The sequence below is a fragment of the Bactrocera latifrons genome, unplaced genomic scaffold (genome assembly GCF_001853355.1).
Source record: "Bactrocera latifrons isolate USDA-ARS-PBARC rearing strain unplaced genomic scaffold, ASM185335v1 scaffold_220, whole genome shotgun sequence".
Lineage (NCBI taxonomy): Eukaryota > Metazoa > Arthropoda > Insecta > Diptera > Tephritidae > Bactrocera > Bactrocera latifrons.
Genome location: NW_017535742.1, coordinates 82,559 through 99,045, shown reverse-complemented (window position 1 = coordinate 99,045; position 16,487 = coordinate 82,559). Strand labels below are relative to the sequence as shown.

The window sequence follows — 16,487 nt, the reverse complement described above, 5'->3', positions numbered from 1 at the left end:
TTACTATTTTTATGTTTTACAAAATGGGAATCTATAATTTTTTTTTAGTATTAATTTCCAAAAATTTTATTTTTTTCTCTTCTTTTTCCTGGGGGTTTCAATTATTATTTTTATTTTAAATTGAAAGCGTGTTTTGTAAATAAAATTAAATTAACTAGCGGCTGCTCTAACAAAATTCAATCATGTATTATATAAACAATTAAATATGCATACATACTTAATATGTACATAGTATATCTTAAGTAACTCTAAACTCCGCTTGACACAATTCCACTTACCCATACAACGGCCAAAGCCCGGATAAATTAAATTCTTTGTTTCTTCAGATTGTTGTTTGAGTTCACCACCGTTAATACGCAACAATTCTATATTGTTTATATTGTTTTGCACAGAAAACGTGATTAAATTATATGTAAAAGTTGTTTTTGTTTTGTACTTTGCAACGCGCTAAACGCACGTTTCGCAACACACGATCGTCTGTAACTGCTCGCTAGCGACTGATCGACGCTACAAACGTTTAGCTGATATATAAGAGCGCGAGCGGACGCTGTAGTCGTCTACAATTTTGATTTGCCTGGAAGTCTCTGGTTCCAATGAGTCACTAGTTTGTTTACTATGTCAAACTTGTTTTTGTTGTGCGCTTTGTGTTTTTGTAGTAAATATTTAATTGCACGTGATTTTTTGCTAAAACTGCTTTGGAACCGCACTTTCGTATAGGTTTTGTGTTACACTCACTTTTTTTTCTCTCCAATTATGGCTCAACACCAAGTATAAATGAGCGAAACGCAGTTAAAAAAAAAAAACAAGAAAATAACGGGAAACGTAAAACGAAACTGATAGATAATATTTTCGAAAACGAAACGGAAACGAAAAAACAACACCCTTTATGTGTGGCGTTGTTCTAATTGCTGTTGTTTTTGTTGTTGTTTTTAACACGCACTGCTATACGAATTGGTTGCCTGCTTTTTGCCTGTTTAAATCAGGTCAGAGTTTGTGTGTATTGGCGAATTAATCGACATTGGAAAACGGTTTCTTTGCACCGTTCAGCACAGAAAATTCGAATGAACCAAATTACTCGGCGATTTGGAACGTTTTAACACTGGTCGCTGTCGCTGCTGTTGTTGTTTTTTTTTTTTTTTTGTTGGTGTGGCTCTCTGGGCGCTGTTCTCCTTTTGTTTGTAGCTCAATGCACTGTGATCCTTGTTCGTTTGGTAGTTATCCGCACAAAAGTCAAAAGACGACTGAATTGTTGGCAATTTGCTATGCACATTAAATGACGATCAGCATACGTACGATCTGTGGCTACGAGCTGTGCCAGCGCATATATATAGAGCCGATGATCGGCGGCGAGTGGCGAATGCCAGCTATCAGACAACGTCTTGAATGTATGTATGTATATTTGCGCTAATGTACAACTAATGTCTGGTTGTGGTTGTGTGCTGCTTTGATTATTAGTAAAATATTTTTTTTTTTTTTTTTTGATTTTTTTCTTTTTTGTATTTTATTTTTTTTTCTTCTTATTTTTCCTATATGTACATATATTTTATTTTTTTGTTGGTATTGTGTTTATTGTTATTTTTTGCTTTGTCGCTGCCACCGACACACGTATATATTTGTATGTACGTGTATTAGTTGTGTGGCACGATAACAAAAGTTTGCTTTCTATATTTGTTGTATTTGTTGTTGTCTATGCTGTTGCTTGTGTTTTGGCTTTGAAGGTCTACGGCGCTGACGTCTCTACAGCCCAATTTATGGCTTTATTGTGCCACTACGCTAGTTTGTAATGTCGATTTACGACAGTTATACAGCTGTCAGTGCTGACAGCGGGGTAAGCAGACAATTTACGCGATGTATAGTAACTGCTGCACAGGTAATTTAATCACAATAAATATTTCGCCGCTCTAAATGCATACACTTTCATACATACAAATGTATACACAGTTATGTAGTTGTATCTGTAAACCTTTATTGCGTCGTAAACAGCTGACTGGCGGCTTGACTGCTTGTCTGTGGTCTGCTGATAGGCGCAGCGTGGCTCGGAGTCGCAATATCCGACAATTGCTTAGTTTGCTCTCCGAACGGCTCGCGCTTTCCGACAGCTGACGTAGTGCTGTACGAAAATAAAAATCGTTTCGTTTACTGCTTGTTTTATTGTTTTGGAATTTTTTTGTTTACTTAATGTTTGTACGTAAGCGCCTCTGTTTTTTTTTTACTATTGTTCACTTTTTCATTAACGATTTTAATGTTTATTACCTGTTTTCACTATTTACTTGCCGTTTTTATCTTTAGAATTCGCTAGGCATGTTTGTGTTGACAAGCGATTTCTTTTTCGTGTTATCCACTTTTGTGCTGTTTGGCGAATTATTCGCGAGTTGTGAAATGCTAACTTTTTGTTTATGTGTCTTATCAAGTATCTGGAAATTCGTTGTTGACTTTTATTTAGTTAAATCAAAATTTTTTGTAATTATTGTTGCTGTTGTTTATACACAAATTTTGATTTTTTGTTGTTGTTTTTTTATTTATATTCTTTTTTTGTTTTTCAGAATTCAAAGAGTTGAAAATATTTTACTTCATAAAATTAAATTTGCGAAATTTCGTACTTTTTACACGTCGACAATCGTCCGTCCCAACTTCACTGCCGCGCACTGTAAAAAAAATAAAAATGCATTTTAAAAAATATGCACATTTTTTAAATTAAAAAATAACTTTAGTTTGTCAAAAGTTAAATATTTCATATGTGTAAGATGTGGTTGTATGTATGAAGAGTAACTCTTTGATAAAAACGTTTTTCTACAAATGTTTTTTTAGATTTTTTTAATGGACCTTCAATCGACCTTATAGGCCCTTCACTTGGGTTACCCTCACACATAATTTTATATTTCCTTAGATATAATATTTATCGCCCTTTGCTTACTATAAAAGTATTGAGATCGTCATCGAAAGAATTGGGTTAGATTAGTCTAAGTTATCGATCCTAACAAGGTCTCACTTGTATGGCTTGGATCGCTAGTCCGTTGTAGTATCTAAAAGCTCGTATATACTGGATCATAAAATCCTTACAAATCGGAAAGCGCTTTGAGCCAATGGCAAATTACTTGAAACGGTTAAGGTGTTCCATGTGTTTTCAAAAAATCAATTTTTTTATTTTCCTATTAATTTCTAAAACAACTCTAGAATATTTTTCTAAGCTTTCAAGTAGATCCGAGTAATAGTTTCGGAGATATAGCCTTGAGAACTTATGCGCTTGACACTAGCTGGGCTAAGTGCGCCGTATTTAAACGCGTTTTTCTCGAAATTGCGTTTTTGAAGTCGGTTGGCAAGAATTCTCGAAATTCATGAAATTTTCCACAGACTTGGACGGAGAACTCGATAACAAACATTTGAAAAAAATATGACAAGAATTGCACTAAAATATTTTTTTTCCAAAATTTTAGAATTTCTTTGTTAATAGTGTATGTTTGTAACAATACAAAATTCTAACAAAATATATAATTTTTTATATGAGAAAGAATTTGTTGCAAAAATTCTGTTTTTACCCGAGAAAACCCATTTAAGCCGGTCCGTTGTGGCATCTAAATAGACCCATATCCTGGATCAGTCTTACAAATCGACAAAGCGTTTTGAGTCAATCGGAAATTTCTTGAAACGGTTAATGTCAGTTTCGACTATGTATGTCCTCTGTTTTGTCGAAGGTAGAATCCGTTTCAGCTTCAGTCATACAAAGGCTGGACAATGGTGAAGAAAGTAACTGGATGCTTCCACGTCAGCCTATCCCATACAACTGTAAACTACCATTCAACAAAATTTTTAGCCTTGCCACTTGGTTGCCTATTGAAGAGTGTGTAGTAAGAACTCCTTCATTTGCCGCAATACCGCATGTATYTATGTACATACATAGAAACATTTTTACTCCTCAGCAAAACGAATAAAATTCACTTAAGTGACAAAAAATCAAAAACTCAAGCCCACAATGAATCGAAAACAAATTTTTATATATCTATTAAATATTTAATATATCTTAAATACACCAACTATGTGACTATATGTTGGTATAACGTTTTTTTTTAATTAAGTGCGCAATTCCCTATCTGCGAGGGCTCATTTCCGTTCGTACTTGTAGACAAACATACTATACAACTACCGCGTAGCCGACATCAATTAGAAGAGCAATAGAAAACAATGGCGGCTCGATGTAACAGTGAAAATTTGGAAAGAAATATTTCAGTATATTTTTCAACTAGAAAGTGATTTCTTTAGCAAGTTATGTACTATAAACTTTATTTTGAGCTCAAGGATTCCCTTGGTTTCACATATGTATAGAAGAGATTAAAAAAGAAAACCAAAGGTACTATGCGAGGAACGCAAAGCTACGAACTTAGCGAATTATTCTCGTGTATTTATTTCTATATATAAATTTACATATCATCTACTCTGTCTTTCAAAATAAAGGGTGGTTCGAAAATACGTTCAGTTTTTTCCGCCAGCAGTTTAAAACAGATGTTTCCGATAGTTCAAATTGTTTTTGCGTTACTGCCATTGAATCGGTGACTCGTTCGAGCATTCCGTCTAGTATGTGGCGATTGACAAGTATGATGTTTTGCTTCAAGACCTGAATCGAAGCGAGATTATCCACATAGACTGTAGAAGTTTCATATCCCCACAGGAAAAAGTCTAACGGTGTGATATCACACATATCTTGGTGCCAAATCGACCGACCCAAAACGTGAACTTATCTGCTTATCGAAGGGTTTTCTCAATAAATCCATGGATTAATGCGATGTGTGGGAAGTGGCGCCATCTTGTTGAAACAAAATGTTGCCGAGATTACGAGTTTTAATTTCAGGGACCAAATCATGGCGCGAAAATGGTCGCCATTGACGATTACGTTCTCAGCGGCATCATTTTTGAAGAAATATGGACTGATGATTCCACCACCCCACAATTCACACCAAACCATTGTTTTTTCTGGCAAGGTCGGGTGGATGACAACTTGACACGACTCATGCGTTAACTGCCAAAAAAAGGGCTATTGAAACAAGTATCTCTACTTTGACCACCCATTAAAAACCGATGCACTCTATATAAATATGTAATTTCATAGGCCTACTTTTTTGTTTACGCTAAGGTATTATTTATAAACAAATCGTGTCGTTGTAGAAATTCTTAACCACATTATAGTTTTATTTTCATTTTCGTTGGTTTTGCACTGTTGTTAGTATGAATGGTGCAGCTTTTCAGTTTTAGCATTTCGTGCAGAATATTTAGTCTATGAATTGTCAAAATGTTTACGTCAAATTGTACATTTTATCACATATGCATAAATATATGTATATATATAATTTTATTTTTTTTTCAAAATGAAAAAATCAACAAAAAAGCAAAATTATAAAATAATAAAAATTAATAGAACAAATTAACAAAATAATTAAACCCATGTAACTCGGGTAAAAAACTGATTTGTAGTCGAAATAGTTGTAATCGAAAACCAAGTCTTTAAGAAATGTATCTCAAAGACTTGTGTAAGATTTCATGAAGATGGGTTAAGTAGTTCTCGAGAAATCTTGCCAACCTACTTCAAAAACAGACTTCAAACACAGTTTCAAGAAAAACGCATTTAAAGACGGCGCACTTAGCGTAGCCAACCTCGAACGCACAAGTTCTCAAGACTGTATCTGCGAAACTGCTACTTAAGTCAACTTGAAAATTCAGGAAAAAATTCTATAGATGTTTTAGAATTTAATAAGACAATAAAAACATCAATTTTTTTGAAACCCTTAAGCCCTTAAAATAGTTAATAAATGAAGAGCTTTGTGCTATTTGTATACGATCGTCGGTTAAAAAGTGAAAATGTAGTGATAAAAAATTTTTGGTAACAAAGAGTAGGGATTTCAGTGAATTAGAACATAGATTATTATGGGTTACTGTGTATTATACCAGTATAATTACGTTAAACCAGTTGTTTGTTCCATTCGCCACATTTCAATATTTGGCAACGAAGTCTCTTAAGTCAGAATAGTCTTCTGTTGGACTTACATACATACATACATATGTATTCAGTATACTTATTATGCAAAAAAATAAATAATTAAACTATTTTGTGTTACAATATGCGATTCACTAATTTCGCTGCCCTAGGCATTTTGACAACGTCAGCTGCACCGTATAAAAAAATCTTGAATTTTGATTTGGCAACTGCTTTCGCTTTTATTATTTTGCGCTTTCGTAATAATGTCATACCTAATTGTAAACAAGTACAGGCTATTTATGCTGAAATTCTTAAATTTGAAAAAAGCCAGTATAAGAGTGGAAATTGACTTGTTATAGCAAATTAGCTCTATAAATATGTATAAATTGGTTTACAATACACATTTATACTCCTTGACTTTTTCGAATAATAAATTTGTACCCTGTACAGGGTATATTGATATCGCTACGAAGTTTTTAATAAAGGAAAATATAATAAAAAATGGAAATTTTGTTTAAAAACTGAAGGAAATAGTGCTTGAAAATCATAAGGCAAGTGTTAGAGAGGTGTCAAGAGAACTCGACATCTCTCGGGAGTCCGTTCGAATGATTTTCGTGGATAATTTGGGTTGGGTTCTTCTCGACTCGTCCTATTATTTGAATTTTTTTTCAAAAAATAGTATCGTAAACAGGCCACTTTGAACATTCTTGATCGTGCGAATTCCGATCCCACATTCATGGAGAATATTATAACTGCCGATGAGACATGGGCTTATGAATTTGACATGCAAACAAGTCAAAAATCATAGGAATAAAAGGGAAACAAAGAAAGAGAACAAGAAAACCTCGTCAAAGCCGCTTAGAAATCAAATTGATGCTTATTGTTTTTTTCGATGTTCGTGATTTGGTGTATCATGAATTTGTTCCTGAGTGACAGACGGTCAATAAGAAGTTCTATTTGGCCGTATTGAGGCTTTTTCGTGAGAAAATTCGTTGAAAACGGCCGGAATTGTGGAAGAACAAATCATGGATTTAACACGATTATAATGTCTTATCGCATCGAGCCACAATTGTGACCGAATTTAAAGCCGAAAACGAAAGGAATACCATTGATCAACCACCATATTCCCCAGATTACCATCGATAAATCACCGATTAGCTCCGTGTGATTTTTTTTCGTTCCCCAAACTGAAATTGTCGCTCCGTGGAACTTGTTTCCAGTCGATCGAAGAGATAAAAGAAAACTCTCTGAAGGACCAGCCGAGTAGTTTTAGCCATGACGTCTGTATATGTGGCATGGAACCCATATCACGTTTCTCGTGAAATATGACGTTAGATCCACTAAGAGGTGAAGGCATTATTTCACAAACTTCGAAGAAACCCTATCAGTTTACAGTGATTTCAGCGCCGCTTGGATAGCCGTATACAGAAATATATTCCTTATTGTGAGCACGATCCTTGTCAGAACCATGTAGCTAATATTTCGTAACTAATACTACGTGACATACATACATATGCATGTATGTGTTTTTTAAATCTGTCATATAAGTATATAGAACAAATACTCTCACACATAACGAATTTCTTTTGACGTACAAAACTTCGAGCTCAATAATGGGAAATATTGCGCACTCAACTATAATAACCATAACGATAACTTTAACGACTTTAGTCTAAAATGTTTGTCCATTCATCACGTCAGTATGCATGCCTGTAAACCAATGGCCATATGTCTAATGCATACGACATTTGTGACACCGACCAACAACAAGTGCTAAAATATTGACATTACGTCATTCGCCATACATTCGCTTACAGCCAATGGTGAGCCTCCAACCACTCACCTTCAGCCAAAAGCTGTTGTAGCCGTAGAACAATTTGAGTTCGATGAAATTTATGGAAGGGTTTGGGGAACTAAACCCTAAGGGCATAGCCAAGTTCTAAGTAATTTAAGTAATTTCTATAATGAGTTCAACTAAGCGTACGTACTTGCCTAGGAGATGCTTACATTTTCTACAGCAAAAACTTGGAAATTTTATACCGCAAACTCATAAAGTGTCAACATTGAATTAGCTTTATTGCCAGCATGAATGTAATATAAAGTAATCAGATGTGTATATATGCAAGTGTGTTTCTTGTTATCATTATATTGATAGTATGGTGTTTTTGTAATGCAAAATTTTCCACTCAAATTAATTTAATGAAATCATATTTTAATAGGTAAAATGCTTTTGACACATTGTCACAAAGTATGACATATTTCAGCATTTACATACAGACATATGTTCAAGAAATATAACACATACTCTACATTCGTATGAATTTTTAAACAAAATAGGGGTATGTGCCTCTATTAAGCCTATTATACTGCTATGTAAATACATATATATGGTGATCAGTATGCCTTATCTGAGCTGAAAGCTCTGATTTTTCTGGTATATGTATCTAATAATAGAGAGAATATTTTAAACCTTGTAAATTAAGGCAAATACACGTGTATGCATTTTCCTAGATTGCCACTAATCGAACAGACTTTATACAATACAACAATGACATTATTAATTACAACAAAGTTATTAATAAATATTATAATTGAAAACCTGAGACAAATGCTACTAAAAGACTGGCTGCGTTCGCGTAAACTTAAGTGTTTTTAGGTCTCGTTCTAGATAGGAAGCTAACATGGAATCCTCATATGGAGAAGGCTTTAATGCCATTAGCAAAAGGCGGGATTTTTTAGCGAAGGTGGTTCTCTGACTCTATAGAGTTCTCCATTATGTTCTATAGAGACTTGGTGTGAGTGAGCCTGGTATGAAAAAATCTCCAACAGGTGTATGGCCGCGAAATTTGCTTTCAAGCTTGGAGAATCTAGGTTTCTAAAACATATGTCTCAATGTTCGGAAATCCTCACACCCTTGCTTTTATACCTGATCTTTTGGATCATTTAGTCGCCAAATCAAACTCTGGCGGTTTTCTTCTGTTCAAATACCAGTGAACTTCTTTAAGAAAGAAAACTAACAAACTTGGGGGGAAGGTTGGTAGCGGGGTATATTGTCATAGATAGAGATATCAACGTCAGTTTCAGACTTCGAGACTATTGCAGTATTTTTCAGGCTGTCATTAAGGTAGCCGTTGATTTACTGCTCCGGAGTGCAGCCTCCTTCATAGAACAGACTTTCTACTCTGATAGCAAAACAAAGATTTTAATCTTGAGCTCCCTAACGGTCGTTCGGCGGTGGTTAAGGAATGCCTAACCTCGGTATCAATGTAGTCATTGTGATTATAGAATTGCGAGTAACTGTAAAGCTAATGAGCCGTCAGGAAAGGTGTAGGGTACTACTTCAAGTAGAATGGGAACGGGTCAGCGCTCCCTTCCCCTCGTTTATTCTTCCACGGGATAGCAGGGCTTCGACAAAGTTTGGCGAGCGTTCGGTTACGGATCAATCGTAAGAGATCTAGTGAGCTCATTGCCCTCAGTAACACTAGCCCGTCCTTAGCTTCCATAGGTTGAAAATTTTGCAGGACGCTAGCTGCAGAAACAATGAAAGAAGGCGACAACACTTTCTTCTTGATTTTCTGTCGTTTTTGAGATCAAGGCATAAACAACTAGAAGCTCATACTTTCAGTCATCCCACCGAACTGGTGGGTTTAGTAATTAAACGCTTGTAGAAAATTGTATTGACCACCAGGTATTTTGCTTAGCTACATAAAAGAATACTTTTTTTTGGCTTCACAAAGGATTGCATATAGTAGGAAAACGCCATCTCTGATTAGTCATCTAACCTAACCCAACCGAAGTGCCAATTTTTTAGGTAAATCGCTCCTTTTCTTCAAAATATGCCTGAGTTTAGGCGATTTCCTTGCAGTGACCATACACTCTTCAGGGGCCGAAAAAGGCCCAAAATAATATTAATACCGTTCGCCGTTCGGAGCGTTCGGAGTGTACACCTCAAACTTTAAACGCGTTTTTCTCAAAACACACTTTTTTAAACTGGCGGACATGATTCCGGTCGAAATACTCAGACGATTTGCTTAACTTTTTTTTTTTTTAGATGTTCACAAAACGCTTGGCTATCTTCCCTACATATATTTTTTTATAATTTATTGACACTGTTATGACAAAGTGTATGTAAAAAACATGGAGAAAGATTAACAAAAACCGCATTACTTATTTATTTATCAACATTTTTTCATGATTCTAGCAGCGACGATAACCATTAATGTACTTTTTAAAAAAAACAGTTGGGTTTTTGTATTTCAGATGATCCACACATGAAAAATAGTTCTCTCTCCGACAGCTGTCATCAAAAAATTTATTTATACACTCCACTATATACCTCACATGATGTGAAAAAAGTTCTATTGTAGAATAAAAATCTGAGGATTGAAAAAATTGAGAACACGATGAATATTGCTTCACTCAAAATCACATCCGATGGTAAGAATACGAGCTTCTAAGCCTACCTATCGATAAATTCGCCAATAATTTCTTATAATATCCTGAATTTTCACTAGTTAAGCGATATGTGCAGACTCTCCAGCATCTGTTTTCGTTTAAAACCTACTGCTGGAAATAGAAAACTAAATTAAACTTCTCTATATTGGCAGGAACAAGTGTAAAAGTACTTCGCTCTAGCCTCCAATGCTTCCACGCGTTATTCTATGTTGCAGGAACATTAACTCACATTTTTGTATGCACCTTAAATGCTACAATTATCAGGAAAATAAAATATTATACATTCTTATATTTTTCTACGGAAAATTCCAAAGTTATAAAGTTCTCGTTAAACAGTGGTTTTGTAAGCTCATCTATGTAAACTAGAAATAAGTATGTACATAAAATTGAATAATTTCAAAAACAACGCAGTTAAGCGACTGATAAGAGATTTACTAACGCTATAATTTATTTTTGTTCGAGTAAACTTAAAGCTAACTAGCGCTTATCTAGAAATAGGGCATTGTAAAATACACTTCTCTGAGATTTGCGCATTAAATTCAATGTCAAACAAACAGTTTTATGTAAAAAACAAAAAAAGTGCTAAAAGGCCATTCAAAAAGTTAACATATGTCTGTAATCATAAGTTAGAGAAAATTAACATACTTGTTGATATAAACAGTTAAAAGCGTTGGCAAACTAAGAAATGACGAAAATTTCATGGTTACCAGTTTTTTGCGTATTTTGGCTTTTAGCTTTTAGCTTTTGTTAATTATATTATTACGAACAAAATTAGCTGACAAACGTTTTTACTAAGATAAGCCTGTATCTAATCATGATTATTATTATACTTAGAAATGTAAGCTTCAGAAAGGACCATTAACACTTAGTAACAAAGTAAATAGTGATTATGGTAAGGGCACGCAGTTTTTATAAATAGTTAGTAATGTTATTTGTATATATACATAGTATATATGTATCTATGTTATGCGCACAGTATACTTTTTGATAAACCTTAGTCACTTCTAGATAAATTATCGTTTATCGCACGTATTTTTTCGCTCCAAAACAAGTTTTTATCGCAAAAATATTTGATTTCTGCATATTTTTCAACCGTCTCATGTTTGTTTATAAACAAATAAAATGGCACAGTGAGCATAGTGACTGACTTAAGAAAAAAATTAATATAAACACTAAATGCATAAACATAATTAATTGACGAACGGAAGTTAAGAGCTTAGAGTGTGTAGCGTTTTTCGCCCACATGACTTGGCTATTTCCAGATATTTCGCAAATATTTATACTAATTTCCATAATTGATGATTATGTATTTGCTTTGCAAATATATTTTTTATTTATGTCTGTGCAATGAGTTGCATTTTATATTTTCAAAGACACAAGTTTTAGATTGGATTTAAAGTTATTAATCTAGTTTTTCAGACCTTGAGCTTATATATTTATGCCATACAAATTAGATATTATAATATACAATATTTTTTAACAAATATTTTATTTTTAATATAGGCCTTTAAAAGCTAATAGAGAGGCTAATCGAATGCTGTCAATGCCATTGTAATTATTCATTGTCACACTATTGAAACGGATGTAGAATTCTTCGACTTCCTGTACCTATTGTGCACAAAAAGAACGAAACTTCGCTTGACAATTTATTAAATTTAATGGATAAATATTTATAGCATTAAAATTTGATTAACGGAAATTCTTATGAGTGTATACATATTTACATACATTTTCCCTAAATGCTCACTTCAGTACTTCAACTACTTTTATGACTATATATTCATTTATGTATGTACATATATGCTTAAGTGCTTTTCATGCGATAATGTGCCAAGTGTTAGTCTGAGCACCTTTTAAGCTACTATCTTAAAACTTTAGACGGAAAGGTAAGAAACGGCATTTGAACTGCTCTATAGTCACTATTTATGAAAGGGTTAATATGACTTATACTCCTAAGAAAATATCTTTAATAGTATATAGATATATACTACTATATACTATACTATAGGTCTACTGCTGGCAAAAGATAGTAAGACTTTTTACTTAAATTTCACGTAAAAACCCATTCGTCGTATTTTTTCTAGGTTGGTATGGTTTTTTTGATTTTTTTGATATGACTGCGCCAAATGTCACATCAAAACAAACATTAGTGTTTCGCATGCGCTTGTCTTTCTGAAGTATATAAAGTGCATACCGCGATTCTTACGATGAGTGAAATTATTCAGCAAAGAAGTTCCATTACATTTTGTGAGCGGAATCAAAGTTATGGTGCCGAAACGTTCATAATGCAGGAAAATTCCTTCGTGATAATACGAACAACTGTTTTTAATCAGTACAAATTATTCAAAGAGGGTCGAGAACACGTTGACGACGAACCACGTTCAGGGCGGTCATGAACATCAGTTGATGATTAACACGTCAATAAAATACAGAAATTGGTGCTTGAGAAGCGACGATTAACATTTAGGGATTTTACAGGCATCGTTGGAATATCGGAAGGATCAGTGGGAACCATTTTGAAAGATCATTTGGTTAAAAAATCATTCAAATTTTTCGAAAAACAGCGACGCCTTAACGTCTGTGAACAAAGCTTCCTGGAAACAGACTATCGATCTGGCTAATATCGTGGCAAAGGTGAGCCGGAGCCGAAAAAGCCACGTTAAAGCAGGTCTATGTTGACAGTCTTTTTCGATTATCTCCGAATCTGTTCGGATCGGCCAATTGTGGCACAATTATCTCAGCTCATCCACCGAAAAGGAATATGTGGATGGGGTGATAATCGATGGAGAAGAGGCACAGTGAGCTTTTGCACGGCTGGGTCGAAGATATTAGCTTTAAGCTACCGGACCGCTGTACTGTTTTTAGTCAGATATGGCTGATATTAAGATGGCGGTAGACGTAGTGCCGACAGCAGAGCGACAATATTAGCGCTGAGTTCACTAACTGTGCGCTAACGGCGGCTAATCCAGGAGTGTATGACTTCCCAAGGAATGTCAGCAAGCTACTCCATCGTCGCTGTTAACTACAAAGTCAATACGCAACCAGAGGGGACACCCTTGTCCCATTGATATCGGAGGGAACCGAGTTGGATCTCCATTAGCGTCTTGCTTTCTAGTACTGGACCAATAAAGCTCCCGTAGCTAGGGCTGGTCAAAGACTAGCTCCTGTGTGACCGCGAGATCCTTTCGGCCTAGAGTAGAATGCACATATATGGAACCTTAAGCTTAAGTTCATCTTGCCGCTTTGTTACTGGACGCTATCCAATAGGCAATCATGCGGTGATGCTAAAAATGTTGGTGTATACTAGTTGCCATAGTTGTCTGGAAGAAGGTGAAGTAGAAACAGGTACTTTCTTATCCATTGTCCAGCCTTTGTAAGACTGACATCTCGATAATCTTACCCTCATCAAATCAGAAGATATAGATATAATATATAGATAGTATCAAAAGACTTTTTAAGAGTTTTACCAAATATTATATAAAAGGTTTAGGTTCCACAACAGATCGGCGTTCCAAGCTGTGCAAGTGAGATCCCTATTAGGACCGACCTCTTAACCTAAAGCAATCTAGCGTCGCTCATAAGGTATACTGACTGACTTCAACGAGTTGATAATATAATATGTCAAATGCTATAATAACCATGAGTCATTTCTCAATTGGCTTGAGGTTCCGTAACACAAAACGTAATAAGAGTTGCCAGATGCCATTACCATGAGCAGACAATATGCCAAGAGTATTAAACTTTACAGAACAATGAATATTGCAATTCGGCATCCCTGCGGAGTCATTTGAGGCCAAATAACGCATGTACAGTGAGCAATACGCGCACACATAGACATGTGGGTGTGTGCACTTGTGGTAGTGCCAACCAATTGCGTTGGTGATGCTTGTTAGGGCACTCCAAATTGGCGCAAACTGTGCCATTGCCGACCTTGCGATATAAATAAGAGTGGGTGGATGGGAGGTCACCAACTTTTGCCACGCCACGGGCGGAGGCAGATCTTGAGTAGGTGTTTGCACATGCGGGAAAACGTGCCACAAAAGAACAACATGGTTTCTTAGCTGTTGTTGGTGTTCTTTTACTTTTTTTTTATTTCGGTACATATATTGAAATTCAACGATTCAACAATACTGTCCATTGACTGACCGACGTCAATGTTGTGTATCATCAGCGTACATGTTGATAGAAACTCCCTCTGGTGGCTGTGAGAGTTAAGAGATATAGAAGTTAAACAATAGCGGAGAGAGTACACCACCCTGCGGAACCTCTTGTTTCATTCTTCTCAGTTTTGAGTTTTTGCCTTGAAATTGTGCGGATGATTGACGACCGCTCAAGTAATTCATTTTCAACCTCTTTAGTCATGGAGGGAGCTTAGTTTTTTCGGTGTCCTCAATAGTGTTGTGTGACTCACTGAATCAAAGGGTTTTGACAACTCCAACGCTACGAGAATCGTTCACTCACAGTGTGGTTTCTGGTTAAGGCCACGAACTATCTGAACGTTTATGACGCTAAGTGCTGTGGTGGTACTGTACTAGTAGTTTCCTAGGCTCAGTTGATGAGTGATTCCTCAAGTGTCTTCGCTACTTCACTCTTCACAAATACCCATTTCATTTATTAGATTTGGTTCCAAATGACTTTTGCCTATTCTCTAAACCTCCTGAAAACGATTGGAAATCTCAATGTCTAACCTCCTTTCGTGTTAGTTGTTTGCTGATATTGAGACAATCTTGGGTTGAAGGGAACGAGCTGCTCTAAATTGCCTCCTTCTTCACATTTCTCCTCATGCGTATAGCCAGAGTCGCCATCTCTTTTGAGTAAAATCATGTAACTGTAACTGCATACGCACACATAATAAAATAGTGAATGAATTCCGCTATAAAAAATACAACAAAATATCAGAATTTCTTTTCAGACTCGTTATAGTGCAATCGAACTGAAGCCATAGCTGCAAGTCCTTGATGCCGTAGTCGAATGTGGCCATAACACGGGAAATAAAAGTGGATCATTGCCAAACAATAACTCGCACACAAATACAAWAACGGGTGGAAGCCAGCRTATAACAGCATAAATTCCTATAGCKACACACACACATACAAAACTAGCGACGCGTGCAACGAGTTGACGTCAGCAACGCAAATTAAAGCATAACGCTTAGTTTGGAAAAATCCAACCAGCGCATTGACTCATCGTAAGGCAAAGGAAATATATGCCTTGTGAAAACGGAATTCCATGAAAAATTAATAGAAGCTTGATTGAGTCCACACAGGTGATATACACTAGCAGCTTGAGTTAAGTCAGCGAGAAGGATGGATTTTTCCAGTCAAAATCCAAAAAAAAAACAATAGGAGGTGTTTAAATATTATCATGGGTAATACTCCATGTACAATTTCATAAATATTCTGTGTTTTGTATGTATACATATATAAGTGAAATTATTTGATTTGGCCTTCTGTTGAACTCTTCAACAAAATAAATCACTTTTATTTACTACAAATGTTCAATAAACAAAAATGTTCGCAGATTTCGCATTTTCAATACACACACATACATATGTAAAAATAAGTGAAGAATTCACGCAAAATCAATGAACCTGAAAGAAGGGTAATGTTTCGACGCAGGTGCCTGCAATAGCCAATGGCAATATTATAATGGAAATTTATTTATTACATAAATGTCAAAGGTACAGGTCTGAGAGCACTTCAAGTGCTCAATAACCGCCAAACGCCTACAATCCACTTAAAAAGCACCTACATACACACCCAACCAACACACAAACACTTTACCAAACACACATACTAGAAAAATGGTTATAAATATTATTCGTGCTACTGCTTCTCCTTTTTTCACAATTTCGCTTGGCCATCACGTGCCAGCAATCGTAAATATTTTTGTAAACAAATAATACAACAGTTGTTGTTATTGTCACGGCAATTGTTGCTGGCATTTTGTGGTTGCTGTTTGGAATTCTTTCTTTCAGCATAATTTACTACAAATCCGCTCACTGGAAAGTATGCGTAATATGCATTTTTTTCCTGCTTTATAGCTAGAGCAAGCGCATGCGCCTAAA

The 16,487-nt window shown here is 35.4% G+C and overlaps 1 protein-coding gene and 1 long non-coding RNA gene across 2 annotated transcripts in view; one reads left to right on the top strand and one right to left on the bottom strand.

Moving 5' to 3' along the window:
• The window catches only part of LOC108968583, a 9,846-nt gene extending 8,427 nt beyond the window's left edge, over window positions 1-1,419 (bottom strand). The window contains exon 1 of the mRNA XM_018932705.1: window positions 279-1,419. The gene's annotated coding sequence lies outside the window, so the exon portion shown is untranslated. The remainder of the gene's footprint in view (window positions 1-278) is intronic.
• LOC108968584 overlaps window positions 1-15,722 on the top strand; it is a 25,369-nt gene extending 9,647 nt beyond the window's left edge. The window contains exon 3 of the long non-coding RNA XR_001993341.1: window positions 15,333-15,722. This is a non-coding gene — a long non-coding RNA (uncharacterized LOC108968584). The remainder of the gene's footprint in view (window positions 1-15,332) is intronic.
• The last annotated feature ends 765 nt before the right edge of the window (window positions 15,723-16,487 follow it).